Source organism: Chroicocephalus ridibundus, chromosome 11 (assembly GCF_963924245.1).
Source record: "Chroicocephalus ridibundus chromosome 11, bChrRid1.1, whole genome shotgun sequence".
In the NCBI taxonomy this organism is placed as follows: domain Eukaryota; kingdom Metazoa; phylum Chordata; class Aves; order Charadriiformes; family Laridae; genus Chroicocephalus; species Chroicocephalus ridibundus.
In genome coordinates, this window is record NC_086294.1 from 11,798,982 (window position 1) to 11,813,912 (window position 14,931).

A 14,931-nucleotide genomic window follows, 5' to 3' on the forward strand; every position below is an offset into this window, starting at 1 on the left:
CTTTTAACTAGCTGAGAGCGAACCGCAGTGCAATCGCAGGTGATAGTTTCTGGTTTCTTTCTCTCTCAGCGTGAGTGCAGCACTCACTGCAGTACTTTTCAGATAAGGAAGGACAAGCATGAGTGAAACCATGTGCAGCAATACGCAGCATCCAGACCACACCTCCCTAATTCCTGTTTATGTGGGATTTTCCTACCTGCATTTTTTATGTGCTTGTGACTATACACATTCACTTATTTGCGGTCACGTAGGGAATTCTGGTCTGCATGGATTTTGCACTCAGTGAATTTTACCATGTAGGCTTGAATGCTGAGAGAACAAAGACAAAATATATCCTTTTTTCCCTAGTTTCAAACACGAGACCCGCAATTCTTTTCCACTGGTAGGGAAGGTTCCTCGGAACAGGAGCCGTCTGTGTTTGCCTTGTTGCTGTGATAGCCAAGGTTCTGGGGTTGCCCTGACACCACAAGCGTATCACCAGCTGTTGTGTCTCCTGTCACTGGTGAATTTTAGGCAGCTTTGGTTCAAGAATTGTTGAAACTGGTGCATAACTATTCATCTGAAGATGGCCATGGGGACTTTTATGGACCAGAGGGCTGTACTTTGTAGGGTTAAATGGATAGGCTTGGTAAAATACCCAGAATTTTCACAAATGTCTTTCATACAGACAAACAGAGAGTTTAATGCTGATAGCTGTAAGAACAGACCTTTTCAATTTTCTGATTGATAGACTGCATCTTGTCAGCTGGGATAGGTAGGTAGAGGAACACCTCACTTATCTGATACAGATGTTCTTTTTTTTTTTTTATTTTTAGAGTGCCCGACCACACAGATAAGTCCTTATAAAGGCAAATGCTTCCACCCCCCAACGAAGAGAACATTGTTTACACCTATTTTAAAAAGTATAAAAATGAACAACTTGTAGCCAAGACTGCAACCACCTTGTATTTTAAAGCCATCACTCAAGATTTGTTACTTGACAGTTCCTGTCTAAAGCTATGATATATGCTGCATCTAATGAAATTCTGTATGTTGAATTTACAAAAGGGGAAGAAAAATAAACTCTGAACCTACATCACTTAGTAAGAACTTAATGGGAAGGAACCACTTTCAGCTGATCAAGTCAGTGTGTCTTGGGCATGGAACCAAAGTTACAACAGAAAAATCTATCCCTGCTGTGCAGGGCAATCGTTTAAATGTGACACTGTCATCCCACGAACGGATCAAAAGTTAACAGGACAGAGGAGGAGAAACACGAGCTGTGGAGAGATGCTGACAACAAGGCATTCAGTCGGAACTGTCTGGCTTTTCACTGCAGGGACTCCTTCTCTCCCTCTTTGGTTTTAACCTCAGGAACAAATGACAGCTGCAATGTGGGGGGAAAGGAAAAAATGCATTCTGGCTTATTGCAGGATGGGCAGGACAGGGCACCACGTTTTGCGCTTGTGACCACAACAAAGCACCACCCAACTCAACAAAAGGAGGGGAGAAGAGGGTGCCTGCGGAAGGAGGATTTATGACAGAGTTGTCGCCTTATCTCTCCTCACACTCCCTCCATGAAGAACAGCCTGTCTATTGTCAGATACTTTTCATATTCTTTAAAGGCTGCCATTGAGATAACAATAACCATACTTGATTTTACTATTTGAATAATACACTGAGGATCACTGGATTGGACCTACAGAGTAGCTTCTGAGAAAGAAATGTGTTGGAGGACAGAGGGGGGAAAAAAGCCAACCCCCTTGTCCATGTGGTATGATCCACAAAGCATCAGCTTCCAACTGTTTTGTCCCAGCCTGGAACAAATGTTTTGGTTTGGCTTGTCAAACTGATTTTGTTAGCTGGCTTCCTGATCAATGACACACAAACCAAAAATGGGGAAAAGCTGTGTGAGCACATCCTTATTAGAAGTAAGAAGTATCACTAGTATGTCTAGATTTTTCCACAGCTAAGAATAACTAGTAGTAGTTTGCATTTCAAAGCATTTCTTACCTCTCTCGTCACAAAGCCTGGAACCTAGTCCTGGTGCCTCCCCGAGGCATCCCCAGTCCGTGCCCCCTGAGTCAGGCAGAAACAGCCCCGAGGAGCGGCATGGCTGCAGCGAACCTTGCGGAGGTCCTGTGTCTGTGCCCGTCTTCCCTTTCCTCACCCGTGTGCTGGATGCGCTATGCGTGACAACGTGCTTCTCTGTGCCTCTGCTTTCATTTCCCTGGAAGTGGAGTTGTGCCTGTTTAGACTTCAGGCTCCTGTGGCAAGGCTCCTTCTTTGAGCTGTGTCTTCCACGATGGAGCCTTAATTTTAACTGGGAGAAATGGATGTCTGTATTACACAATAGAAAACCCAGGGCCAGAATACAGCCTGTGCATTACTCAAACCTTCAAAACAGGGCTCACGTGTACCAACATCTTACGCACACAGACTCTGCCCATCAGAAGCTTTAAAAGTGCTTTACAAAGAGTCTCTCCTTTGTTTGCCTTTTTACTTTTACAGATGAAGCAACTGAGGCACAAAGCAGTGAAGTAACCTGCCACAGCAACTCAGCAGGTCAAAAGCAGTTCCTCAGCCATAGCAGGGATGAAGTTCCTTTAGCATCATGGATGCCTGCCCCTCGCAGATATTTTTTGGCCAGGATAGCTTTGAATCATTAATGTCCATTCACCCAACTGGATTGCAGTGCTGGCTCCATTTCCCCACAAAGACTCCTAACATCCTCATTTCTTGCATGCCCTGAGATTGTGTTAAGCCTTCCATCAAAGGTTAAAAGCTATTAGCAAGTGATTTTTTTCCTGCTCCTTAAAATTAATTTAAATTGCAGAATGACCACATCTTCTTGAAGCAGTCTGTTTCAGTCAAGGGGTTTACTGAATTCTGCACCAGCTGTATGTTTGTTGATTCATTTTTTTAAAAACAGGCCTGTAGGCAAATATGTTAAATGAATACAGGTACGTTGTGTGTTCTCTGTTCAAATTCTTTTTCACCTGCAGAAGAATCCATGGATAAGGTTGGCCCAAATCTACATGTGCTTTCCAAGAGTGCTGCCAGCAGTTCAGGCCTTCAGGCCCTTTGGGAGTTTCATCCCACACCTGTGACAGCTTTAGATCACTAAGCGACTTTACTCGTTAGCTACAAAAAGGGGGTTTTCCTCTCTGGTTATTCCCTCTTCTCCTTCACTCTTTTGCAGCACTGTTTCATTTCATACCACTTGACTGCAGTGTCCTGCAAGTAAATACAGGTTGGCAGCCGTTTTCCCTAGCATTAGGGTCAGCAATTAAAACATTGAGCTTTTCCTGCAGAAGAATGAGCGGTACCTGTTTTCCATGGTGGTGCAATAACCTCCACCTCAGCTTTGGCTAAAAAACCGAGGAGGCCTAGAAGCATTTGTTTGAGGCAACTATAAGGAAGGTTCCTGGCACAGATAGAAATAATCTCGTTTCAGAACGTACCTGACTGATCTCGTGGCGGGCTTCATCATTTAGGCCCTCTGAGCAGTGTTGTGCATGTCTCATTTAATTTCTCTTTTTTGCCCCATTTCCTCTCCTTTACTCCTACATATACATATGCATGCAGGGGCTCCATTTCCAAGGGCTCGGGGTGGGGGGTGGACAATGCACAGCTTCCCTTGGTCTGCAAACTTGTAAGAGATTGCTGTACTCCCTCCAGAGAGCTCAGCAGCTGCCGCGTTACTCTCCTTGCAGCATATACATAAGCCATGCCTGAAACACACTTGCTGATACGAGTAATACAAACTTCCTGCTGTCAGCTAGATCAAAATGAATTTGATGTTTGTGTATATATATATACATGTATCTATATATAGTATATATGTATATGTACATATATATACATATATATGCATATATCTATGTATTCCCTATTGTATATAGTAAATTGTTGCTATAGCATATGAAAATATACTTCCAATCTAGGTATGGGGAACTGAATCTAGACTTGTTTAGCTGCCACAACTGCTACGCTCCTCATGGTTTAGTTTTACATCTCATGGGCAACTGGTTTTTGGATCTGTTTTTCTGGAGTCTTCCCCCTTCTCCGTCCTGAAGCTGTTTATCCAGGGCTTTCTGCTGTTCCTGACCTTCACTGAGGCAAAGTATTGAGAATCCTCCCTCAAATCAGTCACTGCAGCCAACCTCCCCTCCCCAAAACCAAGCACCAAAATAAAAATCAATTTATTGCAGCCTTGGAGGACAGCAAGTACAGCCCTGGATTCCTCCCCTCCCTGGCCCTGGGCTGCAGCAGAATTCCAGCGCTCCCGGCCATCCATACATGTAACGTAGTGCAGGTCAGCTTGACCAAAACCGGACTGGCTGCTTTTTCTCCACTGACCAACCAGGAGATTTTGAAGACTATTCTTTCGATTTAAGCACTTCAGACGGAGGCCTGGCTAGGTGAGATTAATTTAGGCAATGGGGGTTGCAGAAGGAGATGGGGCTTCCTGCAGGGTTATCAGCCTGGCTCACAGCTCAATCCTCTCTCGTTGATCTGCGCGGAGGACGATGGAGACTTTGCCTGTCGATGTGCTTCATTTTCCAGCTCCCTGCCCTCGTCTCGGTGGGAAACATCCTCTGAACCCCAAAGCTTTCCCTTCCGTGGCATCCCATGAGGACTCAATTGGCCAGGCGCTCCTTCTCCCTAGGGCAAGGTTCAACAAACAGCCACACAGCTGCTGGTGATTCAAAGGGATTTTTCTTTTCCCCTGCCCTCCCTCACATCAGCACCTGTGTGTTTTTATATGTACTTTTTGTTCCCAGTTTTTTTGGTGTCTATTCCAGAGCAGAATTGTAAATGACTCGGCAGAATAACCCTTTGATAAACACTGGACATGTATCTGTACTATATGTATTAACGTGTAGAAGAGAATCCTTATTGTATGTAAAGTTTTATGAATGGTTATTTTTTAATTTATGTATTTAATATAGGATTCAATGACCTCTGGTGTTTTAGTTTGTAAAAAATAAAACAACATTTTTAAAAAAAACAATTCTCACTTTACATTCACGGAGATACTCGGCGACTGTCTGGAATCCGTTGAGTGGAATCACGTTAAAGCAGAGACAAGTCCGCCGTGCCCGCAGCCCCGGGCGAGGGGCGCTGGAGCGGCTGGGCTGTACGGGCACGCCCTGGCACACGGACCTATGGAAAAGCTTTGGCGGACGCCCCGAAACGTGTCTATTCAAAAGCTTTAGCGGCCACCGCTTCCCCCGGCCACCCGCGGCCTGGCGCTCTGCCCCGGGCGGGCCCTCAGGCGCCGCGGGGGAACGGGCCGCTCTGCGGGGGCGGGGACAGGCCGGGCTGCGGCCGCCGGCGGCCAAACCGCCTCCTGAGGCGCCGCGGCCCGTTCCGGGTCCCCCGGCAGCGACACGGCGGCAAGCTCGGCGCTGCGCCGGACGGACCGGGCCGCCCCGGCCGCGCCCGCAGAGACGCTCCGAGACCGCCAGGGGGCAGCGCCGCGCTCTGCGCCGCCGAGGTGACGGGCGGCCCGGGCGGGGCGGGCCCGAGGGGGCGGGAGCGGCGGCGGGGCGGGGGCGGCGGTGGGGGGCGCGGTCGCTGCGCGGGGCCCGCGGCCGGTAGCGGGACGGGAGTGTGCGGGACGGGAGTGTGCGGGGCGGGAATGTGCGGGACGGGGGTGTGCGGGGCGGGGGTGTGCGGGACGGGGGTGTGCGGGGCGGGGGTGTGCGGGGCGGGAGTGTGCGGGACGGGGGTGTGCGGGACGGGGGTGTGCGGGGCGGGCGGCGCAGGCTGGCACGGGCAGCGCTGAAGGGGCGGGTTCGGTGAAATACGAGCGCTCGGCTTGGGAAGAACACTCCCCAGAAGCTCATCAAAGTCAAAAAGGAACCCGAAACACTTCACGGCAGTGATGGAACACGGAAACGTGTCCAGTTTTTTTTGCCGGACCTTGCCACCCTCAGGTGCTGATGGTATTTTCCACTATCGTTCCCCAGCACTAAATACATATATTTTACATTTTAGGTCATGCTTTTTGAAAGTCTTTAGACTCTGGAGGCTTTTGTTCTGAAGAATCTTCATGATGAGAATCGGGGCAGCAGCAAACAGCGTTTCTTTTATTGCATTTGTTGTCACAGAGACAAAATATTATGCGTCGCTGCTCGGGAAGCCCATAATCCCAGAGGTGAAAGGCAGCTCTTGGAGGCTGTGAGCACTACAGAAAAGACCTTTTGGAAGGGAATTGCCAGGGAAAGTCTTGGGAAATGGAAAGCACATTTTGAAAGCGCAAAGTCGTAGCCTGGTGTTTACACTTATCCCATCTTTTTACACTCAAATCCACAACAAATCTAAGCTAAAAAATATTTAATTGCCACAGAATAGTCCAATACGTGAATGTATTCTTTGTTTCTAAAAACCCCAAAACATTAGTTATCTTTCCCAAGATCCACTGCAACTCGTATCTTTGACTGAAACACATTAAATGAGTCCAAGAAACAGATATTTGGATCTAGATTTAGATCTCTGCTATTACAGAGTTCAAAAGCGTTTATCTCCAACCCCCTTGCACAGCAATCCTCAAATAACGAGTGAAGCAAAGAACTTGAGCCAAGCAGTCTCATTTGCTTTGGCTAGAAAAAAATGGAAAGGCCACTTAATATTAAGATGCAGTAATTCAGAATTAAATCAAAGGGCATAGATATGCATATAAAATAGATGTGCAGTGCAGGACCTGTGGAATAGGCTTTGCTTGTTTTGTCCAGTGAAACCAACATGGTGAGGGCATGTGTCTGCGCTGTAGCTGTATTGGGGTAGAGGAACACCGACACGGAGAGGGACTTTTAGCTAAAGGACAAGGGTGACAGAAGAAAGAACGTGTACAAACTAGCTGAGGTTTGTTAGAAATTAGGAGGAGTTTCCTGGCTGTACCGTTGTGGTGCACGCTACTCCAGTGAAGTGAGATCCTGGAGACCCCTCCAAGGGGGTACCATGAGTCTGAAGGTCAGAGAAATGCCGTTTGTGATGCGAGTGTTGCTCCAGCAATTGCTCCTCTGGAGACTCTCCTGTGCCCAGAACGTCGTTACTGAAACAGACTGTGATTCATTTGGGGAAGAACGGGCCGGTGTTGATGTTGTACCGCTCACGCCCGAGGGGAACACCAGTTCACCCGCTCCAGTGTGGATCAGCAGTCGCGCCAATGTCAGTGAGAACAGGTTCCAACTAATACCTGGATGTGGTCTGCTCGGTCTCGGTTGTTCCTGATGCACATATGCGTACAACAGGGATCCTCGTCACTACCACAACTTTATCTACAGTTCTGACAACTGTGTATAGGTTAATGATTGAACCTATATTGAAAATGAATTCATTTGTAAGCCTTTCAGTTGGCCCCTTGAGCTCACAGGTGATACTCATTAGTGGAACAAGTGTGGTGTCGGAGGGCTAGAAAAGTATCTCTGTACCCCGGAATTTCATAGATTCCACATGAGTGTCGCACCCCGCCTGCCTGAGCAGGGCTCCTTTGCCTCACTGGACTTTTTCTTTTAAAATACCAGCAGTGTGCTAGCTGGCCCTGGATGCTGCAGAAATTCTGCACACCGTATTTCCCCCTAGATGGCTGCAGCAACCTCCTGCTGTCGTGTGACAGCAGCAGCGCGGCCGGCTCAGAAAAACTTTGCAGACCCTTCCCAGAGAAGGTGGTGGAGTGCAGCTCGTGTGCTGGTACAAAATACCCCCTCTACCAAACGAAGCGCAATACGGCTATGGCTGTGCAGCTCCCAACTATCAGACTGGGAGATTCATTTACACTTTTAAAAATTTGTAGTAAAATTAGAAATATATTTCAGGCAGGGGGTTGTTTATTGGGCCCAGATCAGTAAGGGTGCAGGAAAGCCACCGTGTAAGCTCTGAGACGGAGCTTCTGCTGATGTAGATCAGGAGTGCTTTGCCGAAGGAATGAAGATACGGTGCAATGAAACCAGCACCCGAGCTCGGAATGGTGAGCCTAGGGGTCAACAGCTGTTATATCTGATTTTGCCATTTCCTGGGCGCGCATGGAAGCGTGTGAGAGCTCTGATGTTTCGGCTGTTGCTGAGCAGGGCTTACACTAAGCCAAGGGCTTTTCAGCTTCCCACAGAGCCCCAGGCACAAGGAGCTGGGAGGGGACACAGCTGAGACAGCGGACTTCAAATGACAAAAGGGATATTCCGTACCGTGTGGTGTCATGCTCAGCTTAGAAACTAGGGGGAAGCTGGCTGGGGACAGGGTGGCCGTCGGTCGGTTGGTGGCGAGCAATTGCTTTTCATTTGCATCACTTGTCTTTCTTGGGTTTTATTTCTCTCTCTTTTTGCTGTTTTCCTTTTCATTGCAATTTATTATTATTATCATCATTATTAATTTTTCTTCATTTCAGTTATTAAACTGTTCTTATCTCAACCCATGAGTTGAGATAGCTTGCTTTTACTCTTCCAATTCTCTCCCCCATTCCACCGGGGGGAGAGTGAGCGAGCGGCCGCGCGGTGCTCGGTCACTGCCTGGGGTTAAACCACGGCAGTTGGGTACAGTAGAGGCTGCCCAAATCCAAGTATTTACCCGTTGATCTTGTGGAAATGTCTCCAGAGCACGTGCTTGTAGTGCAAGAGTACAAAGCACAACGCGCCAGCCTGTGACAGGGGAGGGACACAGGAGCGTCGTCTCCTTCCAGTGACACTCATGCCTTGCTCCAGCTCCTTCAGCAAAGATTGCTCCGGGTTTGGTAACTGATGCGGGCTAATTGCCTGTATAAATTGAAGAGCTATGGCTTGCGCTTTTTCAAACTGAACTTCAATTCAGCGTTGGGTTGGTGACACCAATAACACCATTCCAATGCCATCCAATCTCCACCTCGAGATTTGGCACAGCATCCGTGGAAGATACCAGAAATACCTGAAATACCAGAACTCAAGAATCTGGTATCAACAAAGGATGTAAAATGAGAGGAGAAGTTGGGGTGCAGAACCATATGACATTCTCAGAGGACGAATCTTCACGTCTCGACTAACAGGCTGTGGCCCCACCCGGCCCCTCACGGCCCCTCATGGCGGAGGCCTCGTGGCGCCAGCAGCCGTTGCTGCGCCAGGAGCGGGAACGCGATGGCAGCCCGGCGTGGGCAGCATGGCGGGGGCCGGGAGGAGCCAGCGGCGGGAGGCTCACCAGAGACCTGGGGCCACCCGTGGCCGCAGGGACACAGGGACACCCACTTCCAGAGCCCCACAGGGGAGAAGATCTGCGGCAAGACGGAGCTGAGCCGGTGTCTGAGCCCCAGGCGTAGCCTCTGCGTCTCGGGGCTGCAGCACGGGCTGGAGCCCCCCAATGGCGCCCGCGCTGTGAAAGGAGGCATGGCTGTGCCTGGAGAGGCTTCTGCGTTGTCTCTGCAGGCCGTCTGGATGGCTGTAGTTTTCCATTGTTTGGGAGATTGTCTAAACATAGTAAAAGCCCTAAACTGGCAACGCGCCATCTGCTCCGTGTCGAGGGGGGACGTGTCGCCCAACACCGCAGGAGAATAGATGCCAAAGGCCTGTCCCCGGGCAGAGGAGCATCCCACAGCTTGTGACACACTGACAAGAGGCCATGGTGCAAAGTCTGCTCTAGTGCCTGGCCACCAAGTGACAGCCATGAACAAGCTACTTTGCACAACAAAGAAAATCCTGTGAAAACCATTTTAGAAGCCTGGAGCAGGACTGAGACTAGAGATATAATGATTTCAGTGTGTACAACAGATGGAGACTTCAGAGCATGGAGCCACTAATCTGTGGATTACAGACTCCCTAATTATAGACCAACACTTACCATTTCTGAGAGGCACTTCCAGCCCAGGGAGTGCTCAACACCCAAACGCCATGTCAGGGATGACGAGGGAAGGAACAGAGATTGGAAAGTGTACCTGTACCAGCGTCTTGCTTGTTTGTGTCTTTGAATGCCGCATGGAGTTCTAGTCACCTGCAGAGCTTGAAAAGTGGAGAGCAGAGCTGGAAAAGGTGTGGGAGAATCTGGCACGTGTGCTCAAAGCCATGTCCCACAGCAGCACCCAGGCAGGGCCCTCGGCGACAGGCACTCCCTCCCTCGAGGAACCGTCAGTCGGGCAGCCACGCACTTCTCCAAATGAACGGGGGAGCCTGTAAGAACCAATAAAAAAGTCAGTTCTCCAGCACCTCCAAACGCTAACCTCCACATTAACCATAATACTAATCCCAGTATGGTCCTATTTTACTGATCTGGAGCAGATGAAAATGGATTATTCCTGCTACTTTGTGCCTAATTCTGTCCTGATCAGATGTACAACAAATCATACACTGAGATCTACAGATCCCACAAAACTGAACCCTGATACTACTGAACCCTGATACTAACTCTTACACCGCACTTAGCTGATACCATTAAACCCCGGGACGCAAGAACTCAAGCAATCAGCAACAAAGCAGGTGACACTATTGTCATTGGCATGGGCCAAACAAGGGTCATCTGTAAACTAATGTCATCAAATCTTTTATTCCAGATCCCTAACCCTAAGAACAATCCTAATCCAAGCTGTCAGCCTGTCCCTGTGACATTTGTTATTTCCAGGTTTAGCTCCATGATAATGGCTGGGAGAGAAAACAGCGTCAGCATAGATGGAACTGGAGGGCCCGTCCAGAGCCGCAGTGCTTTAAGGCCAGAGTCCTAAACAAGACGCAGTCACCTACCCTGCTTCCCACCGCACCCAAATTAACGAAAACTCATTTGTTTACTTCTGGCCTTATCCTATACCAGTCTATCTAGTAAAATGCAGAAATCAGCTGAGCTCCACAGCCATTGCTAAACTGAACACGAACCATAGCCTGGACCCTAATGCTGTACATTGCCCGAATTCCTCAACTGCCTCAGACACAGGAAAAACACCCATATTTGAGCCCTAAGAGCCTAGCAGGAGCAGGAAATTCAAGCTCTTCAACTCTATACGCCAGTATACCATCTATACTCATGCCTTGGGGACATCTCGTACCCACAGAAGTAAATGTAAGGCAATTGCAGAGATTAGTAATAAAAACCTGGGATCTGGCAAGACGCAGTCATGAAATGGGTTTTCAGTGCCTCCAGTCAAAAATGCTGACTTTAACAATAAGCCTGACTTAATTGTCCATATGAGCTCTAGACTCAAGGAAGCTAGTGGCTCCTGTGCACGCCAGGGCTTCTGCCACCGCGCCAGTGTCGGTAGCCACCGCCTGCTCCCTGCCGAGCCCAGCCCCGTCCCTCCGCGCGCTCCGAGGGCGCTCAGCCCCCAGCTCACACATACCGTGCCAGGCAGGATCCGCCGCCTGAGACCTGAACGTCAGCCATGGTGAGATCAGGGTGTCTAAGAGTTTGGGTTCCAGGTGTGCCTGCGCCACTCAATAAATGGGTGAAGACTGTTGCGTGCCACAGATAGTGGGAAGAATCTCGGCAAGCTGGGTTAAAAGCTGAGACTTGGTAAGTGACTCTCACTTGGCTCATAAGACAGTGTTTGTTCTGCGAATAAAGAGTGTCCAGAGCTCTCATGCCAAGCCTAAACTAAAAATCACGCAAATATGCACATTCATTAGATTCTAATCCTAGGAGGACTCGGGGAGAATGAATACTTATAAAACAAGGTGACTTACAAAAAGAATCTGGATATTGTAAAAAAATTGCGTAGCTTCATCTGGTTTCCTTTAGACTCCTAAAGCAGAGTTGCTGAGTTATTGCATTCTTGTTTGATGTCCTACATGAAATCGTATTATTAAGTCCAGAGACACAGCTGACTCTTGCTGCTCCCTGGTTAGCATTTCACCATTGCTACAGCAACGCAAACAGCCTTGCAACCCCCTGAGAACGGGCTTGTTCCTGCCGCACACCCTTCCCTCCCCAGGCCTCCTGCAAAGCACCGGTGCTTCCGTGGGATTTTGCAGATTTACACCAATAATGGAACAGGAAAAATACACTCACCTCCTATACCCATTTTAAAATATGACCACAAGACCCAAAGAAGTCTTGAGCTACTTTGATAAAAATCAGACCAAAACCTCTTTGATTAAAATTATAGCAGAAATACGAAGCCTGGCTGCCAAAACTGTGAAAGGCAAAACTTGCCCATGCTTGGCTTTAGCAATTGTAAAATGACTGAAATGCTAGAAATCTGACGTTAGTTTGGAAACAGAAAGAAAGTTACTAAAAATTGTTCTGGAATTGGTTTCCTAACAATAGTCTAAATATAGAGCTCAATTCCTAGCATCAGGAAACGCGACACACTGAGTAGTAAAAGCAGTTAAAGAAAAGCCTTCTCCATTCAGAAGAAATGAAAACATCAGTTAAAGTTATCAGTCTCACCGCCGAGTGGGACAGCCTGTGCCTCACGCCGGGGACACCCGGAGCTCTGCCTGCTCCCCGCTGCCTGCGCCGCACGCGCCTTGGCTGTGTCTGCCCCACGGTGACGCCTGGCCCAGCCACCAACACCGGGAGCGAGCTCACGGCCACGGTAGACACCAGTTTCCTTCCTGCAGGCAGCCACACAGTGATGATCTAACTGCTCTAGAATGCCTTTAAACTGCAAACGCGCAGCCTGGTACCCACCCACAACAGACATCTGTTGCAGGGAAAGTCGCCACGCTCGGAGAACGTGCAATCCTTCGCACAAACGCGTTGTGCTGAAATCCTGCAACTCAGAGTCCAGCAACTACACCCAAAACTGGCTAAGGCCGCCTCTCGGTACTTCTTGGAGGGGAAGATGCTTCTCTCCGTTGTTAGAGACAGAAACTCTTGGTGTGGTTTCTTGCTGTGGTCTTGATTCAGGCTCTACTGAAACCACTCCCGGGTCAGCGTCTCCTTGGCTGAGCTACACATCTGCTCATTAGCGGCTGCTGACTCCCAGATGCTTTGAAGCCTCAGGTCTTGAGCCGACTATTTCCTTTATGAACAAACTGTGATATAAATGCAGTAAGGATCATATAATAGCAGCTCATTAATTTTTATTTCCTTATAATAGCCCTAATTAGGTTATGTGCATTCAGAGATTTGAATGGAAAAGCTTCTGGAAGTAGAAGTCTTTTGTTTGTACATTCTTTGTATGTTTTCAACCGTCCCAGAAGTTCAGTAACGTTAACCTGACACAAAACATGCTTTGCAAAACAAGATTATCATTCTGCTTCGCATGGTCCAGGGGAAACATAATGAGCTTCACTTCCTGGAGACAGATAAAGGAGGTCTGAAAGCGCTGCCTTTCCCTCTCAGTGGGGAATTCACTGCCCTTCCAGAAACTTCGCTGGCAAAAGACAACATTTTTCAACGGCAGTTTCCAAGTTAGGGATCTGAGCTCCTGTCCAGGCATGAAGAGAACACAACTGGATGTTTTTTAGGATTAATGGAGAGCGTACACTGAAAAAGGAGGAGGGCAAGTGGCAGATTTGGAAGTACTCAGCACACAGGAAAATCAGTCTGTTTTCATTAGGTACCTAAAAAGATTTTTATGAATGAAACTCGAGCAAATTCTACATGATCATTCTGACAAGTAGCACTGGCTGCAGTTCTCTCTCAGGTCCTGAGTTTGCAAGCTGTGATACTATCCTTAACTTAAAAACACGGAAACATTCTAAACTACGTAAATAGCATTAATTATCAATGTCGAATGTGTGAAACATTTTTTCAGGACAAGAACCGTAGTATCTTGTAATTCTCTCAGTCAGCACGTTTTAGGGCTTTCCTTGCCGTGTTCCCGGCAAGGTTTCCTCCGTTGCAGCAACCCTTGCTGACGCCTGCACAGTCCCCAGCGCTCCGCGTCTCCTGGTTCCGCCACAGCTGCCCTTGTCAAAGCTCTGCAGAGACAAGTCTGGACCTCGCTGGTCTTTTCCTCCTCGTCGTGGAAAGTGCTTCGCGATCCTCAAAGGAAAAATGCTAATGAGTTAGAAACTATTCCTGCGCAGGTCTAAGTAAATAAATGGCAGTTTCAAACAAAGTAAAGTACAGGAAAAGTACACGCTCCTTAACAGGGTTAAGGCACACACGTGTTTATAAGGCAAGCCAGAGAAAAAATGTGGGCAGCATTTGAGGTGGAGTTCAAGTACCCCTGAGCTATTGAGGGTTGCGGAGCTGATGCTCAGAGAGCGCTCTGTGTAAATCCCTTCAGCCGGCCCCAGCACACGCTCCACACGCTCACAAACAAGACTGTTAGTTCTCAGGCATAGCTAGACAGCATTGGTGTTATGCTTTCCCTGTAACTTCAGAGAATGAAGAGAATGAAGGAGATAAGAATGGCAATATCCACCAAGTATTGTAGTAAAATGACAACAAGCTACAACATTTTGAACGCCTTTGTACGTGAAACAGGGAACTTTTAAAGTGACTGGTTCCCCAAAGTGCCTTCTTTAAGCCCCAGGTAAACCAGCCAGTACAATTACAGTTGCTTAACTGATAGAGGCTGTGAAAAGAATTCAAGCATTCCAGCTTGGCAGGAAAGACAAGCCTCTGTTTTTACGTTCTCAGCACAGAAACTTCCAGAGGTCACCGTGGTATCCGTTACTTGGATTTTTATCAGGAGCCCAGGCACTGAATGAAGGATTTGAACACCAATGATGGATGGTCACTTAGTCTAAACCTGTAAGAACATAACGTGGATATTGTACCTAAAACTGTTTGACCACCTGCACGTCTGTGCGTGACACACGCAGGTCCTCACTTCCATATCACAATGTACACATCAGAAATAGCGGAGAGGGAAGAGGCAAACACAGTGAGGCCGAAGGGCCACACTGCAAAAGTAACCTGCCCGGTTCTTATCCATTTTCTACCAAGAGAAATCTGTAGTAACAGAGAAAATATACGGAAAAGCAAAAGTAGTTTAGCTTCACAGACTGAGAGTGGTTCACTTGGCAGTTATGGGTCTGAAATTCTTAAAATACTGTATGTTTTATGAGATGTGCGAAAGCTGTATTGCAGTTAAGGCATTAG

At 48.0% G+C, this 14,931-nt stretch overlaps 1 protein-coding gene across 3 annotated transcripts in view; it reads left to right on the forward strand.

The window, feature by feature from the left end:
• Positions 1 to 4,973, forward strand: part of JAKMIP2 (janus kinase and microtubule interacting protein 2) — a 66,606-nt gene extending 61,633 nt beyond the window's left edge. For all 3 annotated transcript variants that reach the window (XM_063348902.1, XM_063348904.1, XM_063348903.1), the window contains exon 22: positions 816 to 4,973. The gene's annotated coding sequence lies outside the window, so the exon portion shown is untranslated. The remainder of the gene's footprint in view (positions 1 to 815) is intronic.
• Positions 4,974 to 14,931: the final 9,958 nt, after the last annotated feature.